Here is a 14,391-nt window from a genome sequence, read left to right on the forward strand (position 1 = left end):
TTTTCTTGCATCTGATTGTAATTGTTGTTTTTAGAGAGAAATGTGGACACATTAATCGTTGTTCCAGTCTGCAGCTGTGCTCAAATACCTTTAAACATTTATTACACAACAATTGATTTGATCGTTTTACATTATCCTCAAGAGAAATGCGTCCTTCTTGGTCTCTCTCACTATAGTCTGAGTCTCGGTGGTATGCGACACTATAGCGCATCAGTGGTCAAATGTTCAGGGGTCACCTGAAAATACTTTTTTTTATCACATTTCATTCTTATAATCCTCTTTGAAATGTCACACATAACTATGATCACACGGAATGTGAGCCCTCACAGCTTTAACTTAAAGCTGCTGGTGGTGTGAAATGACAGAGCTTACAGGCTTGAAAAGACAGTGAGTATTTAGCTCAAAGACATGAAGTTGGAGCTTTAGTCGTGCTATATCACAATAACTCGAGAAGCTACTTGAAACAACTCGGGAAATAATCGTCTGTTTGGTTAAGCTGAGAGTTTTTTCTTCGCGATCCAATTCTTTGGTTCTGTTCCGGCAGTTTCAGCTGAAGCTTGAAGTGAAGCCACCCAGAGAAACCTCAGCTGAAAACAATCGAGCTAAAGTGCTGATGTCACTACGGTCGGCAGCGGATCAAAGGGCGCCTTTCATCCCAGTTTGTTTGGGCTAGACTTGGGTTTGCTTTGTTGGCTATCACTCATAAACGTATCTGGAGTCATCAACAGTGCAAAACTATATTAAAACTAACATTTTAAGTCTGGGTCAACACTGTCTTTTTTCCCCTCAGTGGAGACGGAGAGTGTCAAGACATTAAACTTTGAAAATTGAGAAAAAAAAAGAAGAAGCAAAACAACAGCAGAGCATTAAGTTCACATTCCGTCTGGCTGTTTATGTTTCACTCATTAGCAGTTTATTTTCAGTTCAGTGTTTCGGCTTGTGTTGTTGTAATCCAAGTTAGTTATCTAACAAAAACACAATATTTTCTGTCCTATTGCAGTGTAATGTCCCATCAATTTAGAGTCATTATGACAATTATCAGCTCCATTTGTAAATACTGAGACTAAAACCAAAACAAATATTAAAATGTGACATAGAAGAATTATTGAAGTTGTTGCTTGAACTTGCCTGAGTCATGTTCGACTGTTGCCTTTATCAACCACCATCACAACCATTTATTGTAGACACACATAGTGATTTATTTGAGTTTCACACAAACTGCAGTCACAATACAGATGCCGTAGGCAAAATGGAACATGTGCACGGTGGCTATGTTTGACTTGTCTTGGTTTGATCCTCAATCTTCTGGTTAGCTCTGGATTGAGTGGGTTTCTCTGGAGTGGAGCGTCGTTGCAGTTCCATCCAAGTATTTCTGACCAGAGCATTTTTCACACCTTGTTCACTTCTGCTCTCTCTGCTCGAAGGACACAGAAAGTCTTCAGATTTCAACACACTTGTAAAACACACTTGTTTTACTTCTGTAAACATCATGCAAATACCTATATGCTATGACAGAAAATATTTCATAGGAATGATTGGTAACAGAGACGGGGGTAACATCATTTGTGCCTTGTTCCTGAAGGGTTTTTTGGGGCTTAAATAAACTTGCTTCAATGGAAATGACATCCCAGCGTCCACCCGTGTCTCGGGCTGCAACTCATAGCTGGTATTCTGCATACTCCAGCAGAATTATGACGCAGAGCAAGTGACAGCCAGCGGACACCATTGTATCTACGTTTCTAAATGTGGTGTGGTGTGTTTGGCTTGAAGGTTAAAAATACAAGGAATATGTGCCTCTCAATACGGGCTAGTCTCCAACTATCAGTGTAATATGGTGCTTAATTGAACGTACAATAGTCGCCTCACATTTTGAAGAACATAGGATATACATATAGCTGCCAGTAAATGTAAAATAAATAATACAATTAAATGTACAGATGTATAGTAATAGAGCCAAGTGTGTACTGTGTGTACATTATGAGATTCTTTCTCATAATTATGAGATAGTATTCTCATTGTTATGACTTCACATCTCATAATTATGACTGATCTCATAATTATGACTTATCTCATAATAATGACTTATCTCATAATTATGACTTAACATCTCATTATTATGACTTAGTATCTTATAATTACAACATAGTATCTCATAATTGTGAGATAGTATTCTCATAATTGTGACTTAGCATCTCATAATTATGAGATAGTATTCTCATAATTTAAAACTAAAAATGTTATTGTTATTTATTTGGCAAAAAACTTATTTAATTCAGCTTTTTATAACCAAATTTGAGCCGGCACACTGGGCTGCTCTGAGAAAGCAGAAATTAATAAAGCATAACATTTGACCACTAAAACATTTTTTTTCTGTTTAGAAATGCAAGTGAATAACTATAATTTGACATCTTAATCAGGAAATAACAATGTGCTTTACTATTTTTTTTTGCATTAAATAATTTCGATTAAAGAGCTTCTACATGCAGGTGTATTACCCATAACACAAACAGAAACATTTTGATTATTACCAATGCTGTTAATTTAGTGCAGCTGGAGCTTTGGTGGTGGTCTCATAAATGTGTAGCACTGTATATATTTTTATTTTTCAAATGGCAGACACAGGCTTTCATACGTTCCATACATAGTCCAAGTCAAACAATGATTGTTATAAATGTGTATGAACAGTCTTTGAACTGCCCACGTCACAGAAAACACATATACTCTACTGTCAAGTGGCCTTTTCCTGCAAAATGCCTTAATAAATTATGCATCATTGTTTTTGTTTCACTGTTTTTCCTTCAGTTGTGCTTTCTGTACTCCAACATTGGTTTGGTGCGAATAAATATTCGGCTACGTTTTAAAACCATAATTAATTTTGAAATGTCCTCCATTGAAGTGCTGAGTAACACACACTTCACTTAGAGATGTTTTCAAAAATATGTTTCTTAAAACGTCAAATCTTCTTACTGGAGTTATCTTCAAAGCTGTTATATTATTTTTTTAATCACACAACTTCAAACTGGTATTTAGACAACAAATTCACCCTGAGAAAATAATCATCGCATATTAATGTGATCAATAATCTCAACCAAACAGCAGTTTTATTTCCAGCAGGGCTGCCTGTTTATCTGAGCTGCACTTCAATACACCCCATTCTACCAGACAGACCATGAAGTCGATACAGCTTTCCTTGTGAGAACAAACATTTTAGGTTATGTCCTTTTTTTTTTTTTTATTTTACAAAAAACATATCTGAATGGAAAAGCAAATATGATTAAGATGAGAAATTGAAACAGATGTCAACAGTAAATGTTTGCGAACCATCCCAACAGACCATCAGAGTAAATTCCTTGGCTATTAGCTTCAGTTAGCTCAGATTGCCAGGAGGTCTCAAATTCACATTCCTCATCTTAATGCATGTTCGTCTTGTACTGTTGAGAAGCAGGTGGTCCACAGTGATGTTTTAATGGCATTTGTCACAGTGAGTGGATCAAGAGGAGTGGTGAAATTAGCCATTAAAAAACTCCCAGTGAGAGCAAATCAAAGGAAAAGAAAACAAATCTCTTAAGGAAACATGATGTCAATCGACTTTCTCAAAAAGAAAAAAAGAAAAATGTTCCCAACATTTGTGTGAATGTATGATGATACAGAGTTACTTACCACAATTACTTGCCCAGGGTGGTTCATGCTAATCCGGACCAAAGTGGTGCAAAGGTCATTGACATGATTTCTCATTTTCAACACTCTGCTGGCAGATCTCTCAGAAGCTTGTTGTTTTGATTTGGTGCAAACAAACAAAACATTTGTTTGACAGAGAACTGACTCGCAAAGTCAGCTAAAAAGTCCTTGCACCTTGTTAAAAGATCATTCCATCAAGCCATTTTGGGCTGTAAGTGTGAGGAAGGGTTGTAGGGTCTGACAAACCTAATGAATAAGACCTCTCATACTGTAACATTCTCATGTCGTATCGTATCCTATTACATATTCATATCTAACTGTTGCTAAGACCTGGAGAAAACTGAAACCTGGCTAAATCTGAGAGAGCTGAGCTGCGCCAAAACGTTTCATTGTCATACTTTGAACACTCAAAAGTAGAAAAATATTGTCCATAATAAGTGCATCACTGACATAATCAACTGTATCGGTTTGCAGTGAGTGACCTTGTGAGCAAATGGCAACATCATGGAACAACACCGCCCCATGATTAACTTAAATGCACCAAAATGGCATATTTGTATGTATATAATGTGGATAGATGGGGCAGTGAGACTCGGGGCAAATACTTTTTGGGAAAAAGATTTTCAATGACCCTGTAAGAGCTCAGCACACGACACACTATGAATTCATAAATTAAAAAAAGAATGAGTGAGTGAAGGAAGGAATAAATCATGTCATTCATTTTTCATGCAGTACCTAAATTAATCAAAAAGGCCAAATGTATTGATTTGATTAAGTAAGTTAATTAATTAATTAATAACAAATAAATAAATAAATAAATAAATAAATAAATAAATAAATAAATAAAGAGAGCCTGTGCTATTTTATTAACTGGGGTTGTAAAATCTCTTTTATTTTCTGAGTTCAGTGGTGATTCATCACGACCAACAACAAAATGAGTGAAAAAAAAGTGATGTAACTGGTACAATAAGCCAGCACAACATGCACCAAATTAATCAAGCTTGGCTGAGGGCACGCTCTGGAAAGAATGATCTCATTTGACCTGACGGGTTCTCTAATCATATCATGCACAATACGATGACTCCTCATTTGCATTGTGGTGATTAAGGAAATAAAAACTGCAACTTCACCATCAAACTCTCATGAAATATCATAAGTGCTCCTCTTCTTCGCTGGATCTGCAGCTTCAGTGATTGTTCACCAACCAATTCATGTTTTCAGTGATTATGAATGATGCAGATTTTCCCTTTCGCACAAAACATCACATATTATATTGACTGAAATGTTAATTAAACAAAATGGTTGGTTAATTGTGTGTGATGATCTTTGGTTTCATATGCATATCAGAATGGTCTTGCATAATTAAAAGTTAAATATATGTTGCACATTTTCAAATCAAAAATCAATAAATATGCATTTGAGTTCAACAGTGTTGTGTATCACATTGCCTGTATATCACACGCTTCTACATGACTTTGTGACCCTGTGGATGAATCAAAGCCTTTAATTCGATGTTATCGTCTAAACTTCATTCCACTACTGAGCGCAGCATATATATGTGGAATAATGAGGTAAATATGAATATAAATTGGAATAAATGCATTCAGGAAAAGTAAAGAATTCCCATGAAGGCTCACTGAGGTCATCACCAGCCATGTAAAATAACAATATGTCATATGCGCGCATCTGACCTCTCAACCTGCAAGGATTTTTAGTGGCAAAGAGCAATGCCTTCAGGGGGCACCCAGACTTCCAGCAAATCCTCTCTGCACAATGGGTTACTTATTGTTTTCTCATGAGGTGAAAAACGGGAGAATATTTCATACGGTAAAGGCAAATGGGTCTATAAATTGCCTGAAGGAAAGCTAGCTTTCCTGATTGCTACTCATCTCACAGTTTCCCAAATGTTTTATGCTCCTCTGACTGGTAATCAATAGCTACACATGCAGCCTCTCAGCTAGCAGCAGTCTTTTATAGTACGCCTAAGGAGTAGTTGTCAGTCAATGGCAGCCTTATAAATAGACTGAGGCTACATGTGGACAGATGGATGCTTCTCCTGTCAATTGCCACAGACCAAATAGTCATAATCTACCTCTCGTATTGTGGAATTGTGCCATTGTTTGAATTGCACCTTTTCCTGACAAATTCCATACATTTCATACATCAGTGAGCTGGTTATCATGTTAACATTTACACTTACGTTATTATACACTAATAAAACGTTTATGGGCACCCAAATTTGAATAAAATACCATGTACATAAATAAAACAATTCAATTTTGACACACTTTCAAATCCTTTATAAATGACATTTTCATATAAATGCACATTAATAAATTCAATATGGTATGTATAACCATAGCAGTGATAAATATAAACCCAGACTTTCCAGAGCTCCTATTCTCTGTGTGTTTACAGGCATTTGCATGGACACCCTTGATTTCAGACACAGCAGTGATGGTTATCTACCAGTGAAAGATACATCAGTAAATCCAGCAAGGCTGCTGTTTGCTTTGAAGAGAACAGAGTACCTAATTACCCTTATTTACAGGACGCGTCTGAGTAAAGCATCATATTATCTTGCTGTGACAGCTTCACTTGCCTAATAAATATAATCATTAGGACTTTCACTTCTGCAGCTACGCCTCATGGATATTACTGATTTCTGCCAGCAATCAGATACACACAAAGATACATCTTTGAAGTAAAGGGCAGAGAACCCTATCGAGAGTTATTATGGATGTGTTGCAGGAATTTATAGAGTGATATTGACGCCTGCAAACCCGCAGGGGAGATACATACACACATACACGCACATTAACACACAGAGAAAAATGAATGTGCCGTTATAATCATCTTTGGAAGGAACTAAGTGTTTTATTTTTGCCTGGCTGAGCATGATGACTGTATCTCTCTGCACAGCAAATAAGCGGTGCCGTTACACAACGTGGGGAACGCTGATGAAAAACAATCGGCCCTTAAGCTACTATACTGTCCCTACAGGCATGCTTATGCTGTATTGATGAACACATTAACAGAGTTGGATTTGAATAGAGGGGGCTTCTATTAGATGAAGCCATGAAAGATGAATTCAATTGTGATTTTAACAGCACAACCCACACCAGATGACTTTCAATGGGAGGCAGGAAATTGGCTGGCGCTAAATTGAGTTGTGCTTGTTATGATGACTGCTCAGCAGCATATCAGTTAGGATTGACTTTATCATTGCAATCAGTGCTTATACAGGAACATGAAAGGGGAAATATGTATTACCCTTGTGTAGAAATGAACACTAATGCATATATTCAGTCAAGTTCACACTCCTGTTTTGAATTCTCTCACTGAGCCTGCGTAGTTAGGATGCCAAACCTGGGCAACCCTTCCTCTTCCCTGGCGTTATTCTGAGACCCAATTAGATGTACATATCCCACACAACGCCCCAGCTAGAGCCCAGAGTGCGTCTGTTTGTCCAAAGGGTAGAGGCGTGGGAGAAACAGATAGTGCTTTTACCCGCCAACATGCTGCACTTGGCATGGTGCATATCAATACAAGCTTTGTAACTAATAACACTGGCTGCAGGTATGTCTCCCAACATCAGAGGGAGACGAGTGCAAAGGTTGTTTCATCTTTTATAGATCCTGTTTGAAACCAGCAATTGCCTCAAAAAAAAAAGAAAAAAAAAAAGCCTGAATGATGAACCAAAGAGCAGGAACCGAAGACACTTTGTATGTGTGTACTCATTCCCATGTTTATGTGTGTATAGATTATGTATGTGTTCATTTTGTTTGTACACCCTGCCCCGGGAGTGCGACTGGGCTGTTTGCAACAATCGTGCCTCCTCTTTGGAATTGTTTATGTGGGCTCATATCCCTACAGTCTGATAAGCATGAGGCAGTTGAGTTCCCTGCGGAGGTCAGCCTTCCCTTCATCATTTAAGACTGCCCTATGTGATAGCACCCACCAGGCCTGAGAACACATGCCTAATGTTCTGGATGGATAGTGTCATGAAAGAGGGCTATTATCAGGCAGTGAGCTAGGTCTCCAAGGCTTATGGTTTTAGTCAGATTATTTATTTTATGTAGTTTTTGAAGCAGGAACTTTAAAGTTTAAGCCGTAGGGTTCCTTAGCATTTTTTTTTATCCTTGGCTGTGTGTATTTGTATGAGGTTGTATTGCTGGCAACAGAGTTTTTGATGATCTAATTGGCTATTATTGGATGTTTTCAGGCAATACTGGGCTGTTTTTTTGTTGTTTTGTTTTAGGTGTGTGATATTGAATCAACTGCACAAGCTCTTTCTACACCCTTCAGCATGTTGGCCACAGATGCCGCATGATGGAGAGATAGAGATGAGTAAATGGAGGAAGATGGGAGGGACACTACTCAGTGGAATTGCTACGGATTTTTTTCTTATGGTAAATTCTGTAACTCCAGTAACTATTACAATGTGACAAGATGTGTGTAAATATTGATTCGTAATATTGGATTGTCGAGATAGTAAATCGAATAGCTTGTTTTGTTTTGTCTCCAAACACGATGTAAATCACAAGAATAATTGAGAATTTCACACAATTGAGTGTGTGTGTGTGTGGGATCAGGTTGCTCATGATGGTCCCTTCTTGTACAGTACTTGGAGAGTGAGTTGGTGAAGCTATGATTAGGCTTTGAAACAGTATTAGAATCTTTTCCACTAGATTCTTTAATGGCAAACTGCTGCACATCAATCCACCTCTGCGCCAACCAGGAGGTAATTTTTTGTGAAGAAAGCCAAAGAATACTGAAAACTATATCAAACTGTACAGTATGGTGCCAGTTTGAGTGATGGATAGTTTTTTGACTTTTGGTTCTTCACTGTTAAAAAACCTGATCCCATGCACCTGTCACAATTGCTGACTGACTGTCTGACATGAACAGTAATATTTCACGTTTGTAGTGATCAGTCAATTATAATCACAGAGCTGAAACTTGAATAAAATGTTGAATGTCGGACTAACCGGGAATACCAGCTCTCAGAGCGAGAGTGGGCTTGGTGCCATACAGTAGCAAAAGCTGCGTATGTCAGTCAAAAAGCACTAACTGCAGTGGTATATATCTTATAATTATAAATGCACAGTCCCATTTATGATCAGCCTAAATATGTAAAGATAAGATTTCCATATTATTTCATTGAGGAATCATTGATTGATTTCTATAGAATTTTAAGCAGTGCTACATTAGAGTGGCTCCTTATGCATCACCAATAATACTTCTTCCTGTGCAATCAGTCTCACTGCTTTCCCAGAGAGCGGCCTCACGTCTCCTGCAATTACATTCTCCCTCTGTAATCTGTACTTCCACCCAAATGAGACCAGCTTGAGTAATTTGCGTGAAGATTCGCCAAATTGAGAAATACAATGGGCGAGAATCCGGCCTGTTCTCATGGTTACTGAATACAGCAGTGCCCAAAGCAATGCTCTCTGTGTACCCTATATGTTGTGGGTAATCACATCCACCAAGTACCAACGCTATGTGCCCCAAGCCTTTCGCAAATGGAAAACAAAGGCAGTCATGACAATCTGTAATATTAATCTGATTGGGTTAACAGTGTCTCAGGGCTCCTCCACCTGGACTTCTTAACTACCTGTGGCTGTGTTTTAATCCAATTGCACTAATAGTATATTCAAAACCAAGACCTTGCCACCTTCCCCCACTATTACACATAACTTCTAATAGAACATCCTGTATTTCAAATGAATGCTCACAAATTTGTAAATAATTACTATCACATGGGGGGAAAATAATAGGTGGCCCCAATTGAAATTCACTTGCTCGAGGCAGTGTGGTAATCATGGAGGAGTGCGGGGCAGGCAGAAGAGGGGATATGTGGGGTGAGGAGGAGAGAGAGGAGGATAATCACGTCATATAACAACCACAGAGTCTGACAGTTTGATAAGAAAAAGAGTTCAGAGTGAATAATGAGCAACTTTGTACATAGCACTTATGACTTTATGTGCTACATCATTTGTCAGTTACAACTGTGTGTTCTTGCTTTAAAACGCCTGTTACCCATAGTTAAAACGAACTTGGCACAATCTAATGGATCCATTGTTCACTTATGGACGGCTTCTTATAAATAGCCGGCTGTATTTCAGTGGCTACAGGCCTGCATTTGTTATTTAAAAGCAAACAACACACATTCTGGGGAGTCGGTGATGGATTGGATGTGTTATCTGCCTATTAGCACAACAGCCCATTATCAGTATGCCCAGGTTACTGCGCTAGCTGTAAAGCAATAAAGACAACCTGATTCTAGCCACCACTGAGTAGGAGTTCAGTGGCTGCCTGCGTCCTATCACTTTCAAATGAGCACCACAAATCACTTCAGCGGGATGCCTGCACCAGTAGTGTGCCCATCAGCATATGAAAATATGTATAGGAGACTATCCAATTTACTGCCGGCAGATGGAAGGGAGAAACCTGCAGTGTGCGGAGTGATTGTTAGATTGACTGGTTTCCTGTACATACATGCTGTATGTGTATGGGTGCACATCTTGCCCTGTGGTTGTTAATAATGATGGAACAACACATGAGTGAATGTATTTTATGTGAACAACACTTTTTTTTTTTTTAAATCAGCAGAAAACTTAATATGTAAATCAGTTTTTCTCTGGGGGAAAATCACAAAATAACAAGACAACCAGCAGAAACAAAAGTTGGACTTTCAGCGTCTGTGTGTGTTCATCCACGACCCATTTTCGTGTGTGATTATACAGTATGTCTGTGAAAACACGCTTGTCTGCTTGTGATCATGTGTGACTCTCTCTCTGTGCGCTTGTGCATGCAGCTTATCCACTGCACAAACCAGTCCAATTGTCACAAGAGTGTTTTGTGTGCACTTTGTTCTCCACACTGATCTTGTCCCCGGTAGAAAATAATTACAGACCGTTTGTGAGCCGCTGCGATGGTGGAAGGACAACACAGAAAGCAGCCTCATTTTACTGTTTCAGAGGATGCCACGTCGTCCAGGAAGAGAGGAGGAGAGGGGGAGACAATAGCAGGAGAGAGATGAGACCATTAGATGAGAATACTAATGACTCGACCTCATATTGCACATCTGTCAAATCATCCACTTCTCATGATATCTAAATGTTCTGTACCTCACGCGGGCTTGCAGAGCTACATTGTCTCATAGTAGGTTCTTGTTCCCAGCAGCTGGAATAATATGGTTTGTCGAAACTAATAAAAAAAGAATGTGGGGGTAATTTTTGGTAGACTAAACAGCAGAGACGAAAAAAAAAGGTGATAATGGCAAGAAAAGCACTCCCTGATTTTCCAGATAAATCAGACAACACAATGGTGGAGACAATGCAGCCTCTTTTATAAAGATTTATGACACACATGCTCACGTACCCACACCCACAGACAGTGTCGATCCCCGTCTCGATCACTCAACGCGAGGATTTACATACTGTACACTCAGACATGCATACACACTCATTAGGAGAGGGTGCTCGTGCATGGTATATGCTAGATGATGGTGGATGATACCCACCGTCTTGACAAGAGATCTAAGAGAGATCCCCGTGTAAGAGAAAACAGCGATGAAGGCTCCTAATATCTTTGATAGCATCGTTATGATAATGATCAGGAGTAATGTAAAATTCATGAAGTGTACCTAGCATTTGAGGATTGCCAATGCTTGTTCTGCTGGCAGGAGGGAGGATACAGAAAACATGTTACAGAAGTCGAGCATGCAGATGCTGTTATGCTTTGCCCTAATTGTTTTTCGACAGATAAGTACAGCTAAATGACTTTCATGTGTTGGCATGTATACACAGGGAGGGAATTGCTTCTTACCTTCGCTTTCAGCTGTTTGGCAGAGTGCTCGCTGGAACAAAACATTGCCCTCCTATTTATTCCGACCATTAGACCTATTAATTTGCCCAGTCAAACAATCCAGACAGCCATTGTGTAAAAATACCGACAATAGAATATTGTGATTTCCCAGTGAACATCCAAGCTAAACCAAACAGATGAAAATGCAAAACAATCTGCAGAGGTCGTCAGTGGAAACCTAGCCCATTCTGTCACTTCAAAAAGTCTCAGCATCAACCTGTCTATCACTGACAGTTATGAGTTTGGACTCTGTCTCTGTCTGATAGTCTGTGTATGCATGTACAGTGTGTGTGTGTGTGTGTGTTGGCGAATGTGAGTGTGTTTGCAAATGTGTGTGCCTAACATCTCTAAGGAGTGTCTTTCAAACAAATTTCCATTGAGCACTCATCAGTAGGAGGTCCAGGTCCATTGGAGATGGCACAGTCAGTCTGAAATCACACAGCTAACCAGGACTGTCAGCGAATCAGAATGTTTTTGATTCTTCACGGAATCCACACTCATTTCAGATTAACCTGGACTCCGACACAGGCATCAGAATGGAGTGTGATTAGATGGCTGTGGATGTTCACATCTGGGGAACAATTAGCCCGGATGCATGGCCAAGCTGGAGTGAACAAAAGTGACAGTACTGTCAGATTCTGACAAGTGACTTGAGTTGTTCCAAATTTAGAGCCATTGAAGTTACATGAGGGTAAAATCGGGTCAAAGAAATGCATCCTGAAAAGGGTCACTTTGCCTTTGGAACCACTGTAACCTCAGGGTGAACATTTAAAATAACTGTAATAAATGTAAATGTGAAATGTGTTTTTGTTTGGACACTGACGACATTAAAGAAAACTCCAGCTGGTCACTGAGCTTCATTGAAATTTTGCCAATAAATTAAAATGAAATGAAGAAAACTGTGCCAGAGACTTGATTCTAATAACCCAGTCTAAAGGATGGTGTTCATTAAAAAGTGTCCACTTCATTTGACCCTTATGCAAGTTCAGGTTTTTGATCAATTATGAAGGGAACGAACATTCCAGAAAATATTTGCAGGATGTACGGCACCTGGGTTCAGTCTGGACTTCATGTCAGCCTATCGTTCATTAGAAGAACTGTATAGTACATGAGACCGCTGTCTAGGAACACACTCCCAGATCTTGAACCTCTGTATAACAACTGATTCACATGTACATGCAGTGGAGATGTTGACTAAAACACGCTTCATTCCCTTTGAATGGAGCGGCGTCAAGCATTTGCAGAACTGCATTGTGGATCTTTGCTTCACTTTGCTGTTGTTGCATATTGCATAGTTGAAAAATGTTCAAGTTTCTAAGTGGCGGCATAAACAAAATGCAACAGGTACCAGCCAATCAAATCACATTTATATGCTCAGACACTACAAACTGAGCCCAAACAGAGCTCTTAGACAAGGTTGGATCTCCTTTTTTTTTTTGGTTTTTGGTCAGACAAAGTGCACCCAACAATGGCATCACATGACTTAAGAAACATTAGCAACATACAACATATTGCCTGTATAACAGACACTGCTCTGTTAACCATAGCCACCGTGTGTTGTCATGTATACGCGGGAGTCCGCTGTCAGCCCGTGGAATAGTGTGACAGCCGTTAAGGATGACTACCATTCAGTTGTCATTTAAGGTCAGTAGATAATGTGTGATCTTTCAGAGAATCCTGTCAACTCAGTGGATTCATGAAGCTACAATTTTTGAATACATTTATCAGTGGGAGGGATCATCAGCCGACATTATTTTGGCATCATGTGCACTGTCTGGTACCTACGGGAAATTATATTATTTCTGTTGTATACACACATTCAGTGGCTACTCTTCTGACTGCTTGTTATCAAAGCTGCTGTCTAAAAATAAAAGGAAATCATTCCCCTGCAGAAAGTGGACACTGGTGAATTGCCAATGATGAAATGACAAGGATGTCTGTCAATTGGATGTTTGATGCAGGCTCAAACTGAATGAGAGGCCGAGAGCAACTGAAAGCAAACGCTCTTTGAAGTGTGTTATTTCATGACATGTTGTATTCATTGGTGGATGCGAGTTAGTGAATTAATGAAAGATGAAAAATGTCTGTATTTTCTTTTAAGCACATCCAAAAACTCTAACAATAAGAATTAACATATGTGACTCCTACACCATAATTCTGTCCACTTCATTTTTGTCAACAGAACAGCTGTTGGGAGATGGGAAAAGAAGAAATGAGGCTGCTATAGTCAAGATGGATGAAATTACTTCATAAAATGGGAAAGTGGTCATTTATTATAAAAAATATTCATATATTATATATATTATCTCTTTCTTTAGCTGTAAAAGGCTATTTTTACAAAAAAAAAACAATTTTCTTCTCACGATGCTAACCAAACCACTGCAAAAAGAGAAAGAAGAGAAATGTGCAAGAACAACATTTTCCATTGTTACCAAAATATGGAGCAATAGTTCTTGTTTTCAATAGTTAGTTAAGAATATTGATGCCACTCTAAGCTTTGCTTAGCATATGATTAACACCAGGGATGGGGGAAACAGCCAAAGTGTTTTCATGAAAAAAGTAATTAACAAATTAATTTAAAATAGCATCTTTTTTGTGAGGGACGTGCATGCTAGCTCCTCTACTCCTTGTAGAGGGGCTTTAGAATCCGCTTGAGAATTAACTAAGCAGTTTCTGCATGTTTACCATCAATATTCCTGTCCAACTAGAACACAAATAAGGCTTCCTGAAATGGCCTAAAACATCTAGTTGTTATATCTGCATTCAGTGGAACATTTGAATGCTGTAATTTGTTTATGAAGTAATTCTCAAATTTACCTTTGCAATGCACTGCGATTTCTC

This window comes from Solea senegalensis, linkage group LG2, assembly GCF_019176455.1.
Source record: "Solea senegalensis isolate Sse05_10M linkage group LG2, IFAPA_SoseM_1, whole genome shotgun sequence".
NCBI lineage: Eukaryota > Metazoa > Chordata > Actinopteri > Pleuronectiformes > Soleidae > Solea > Solea senegalensis.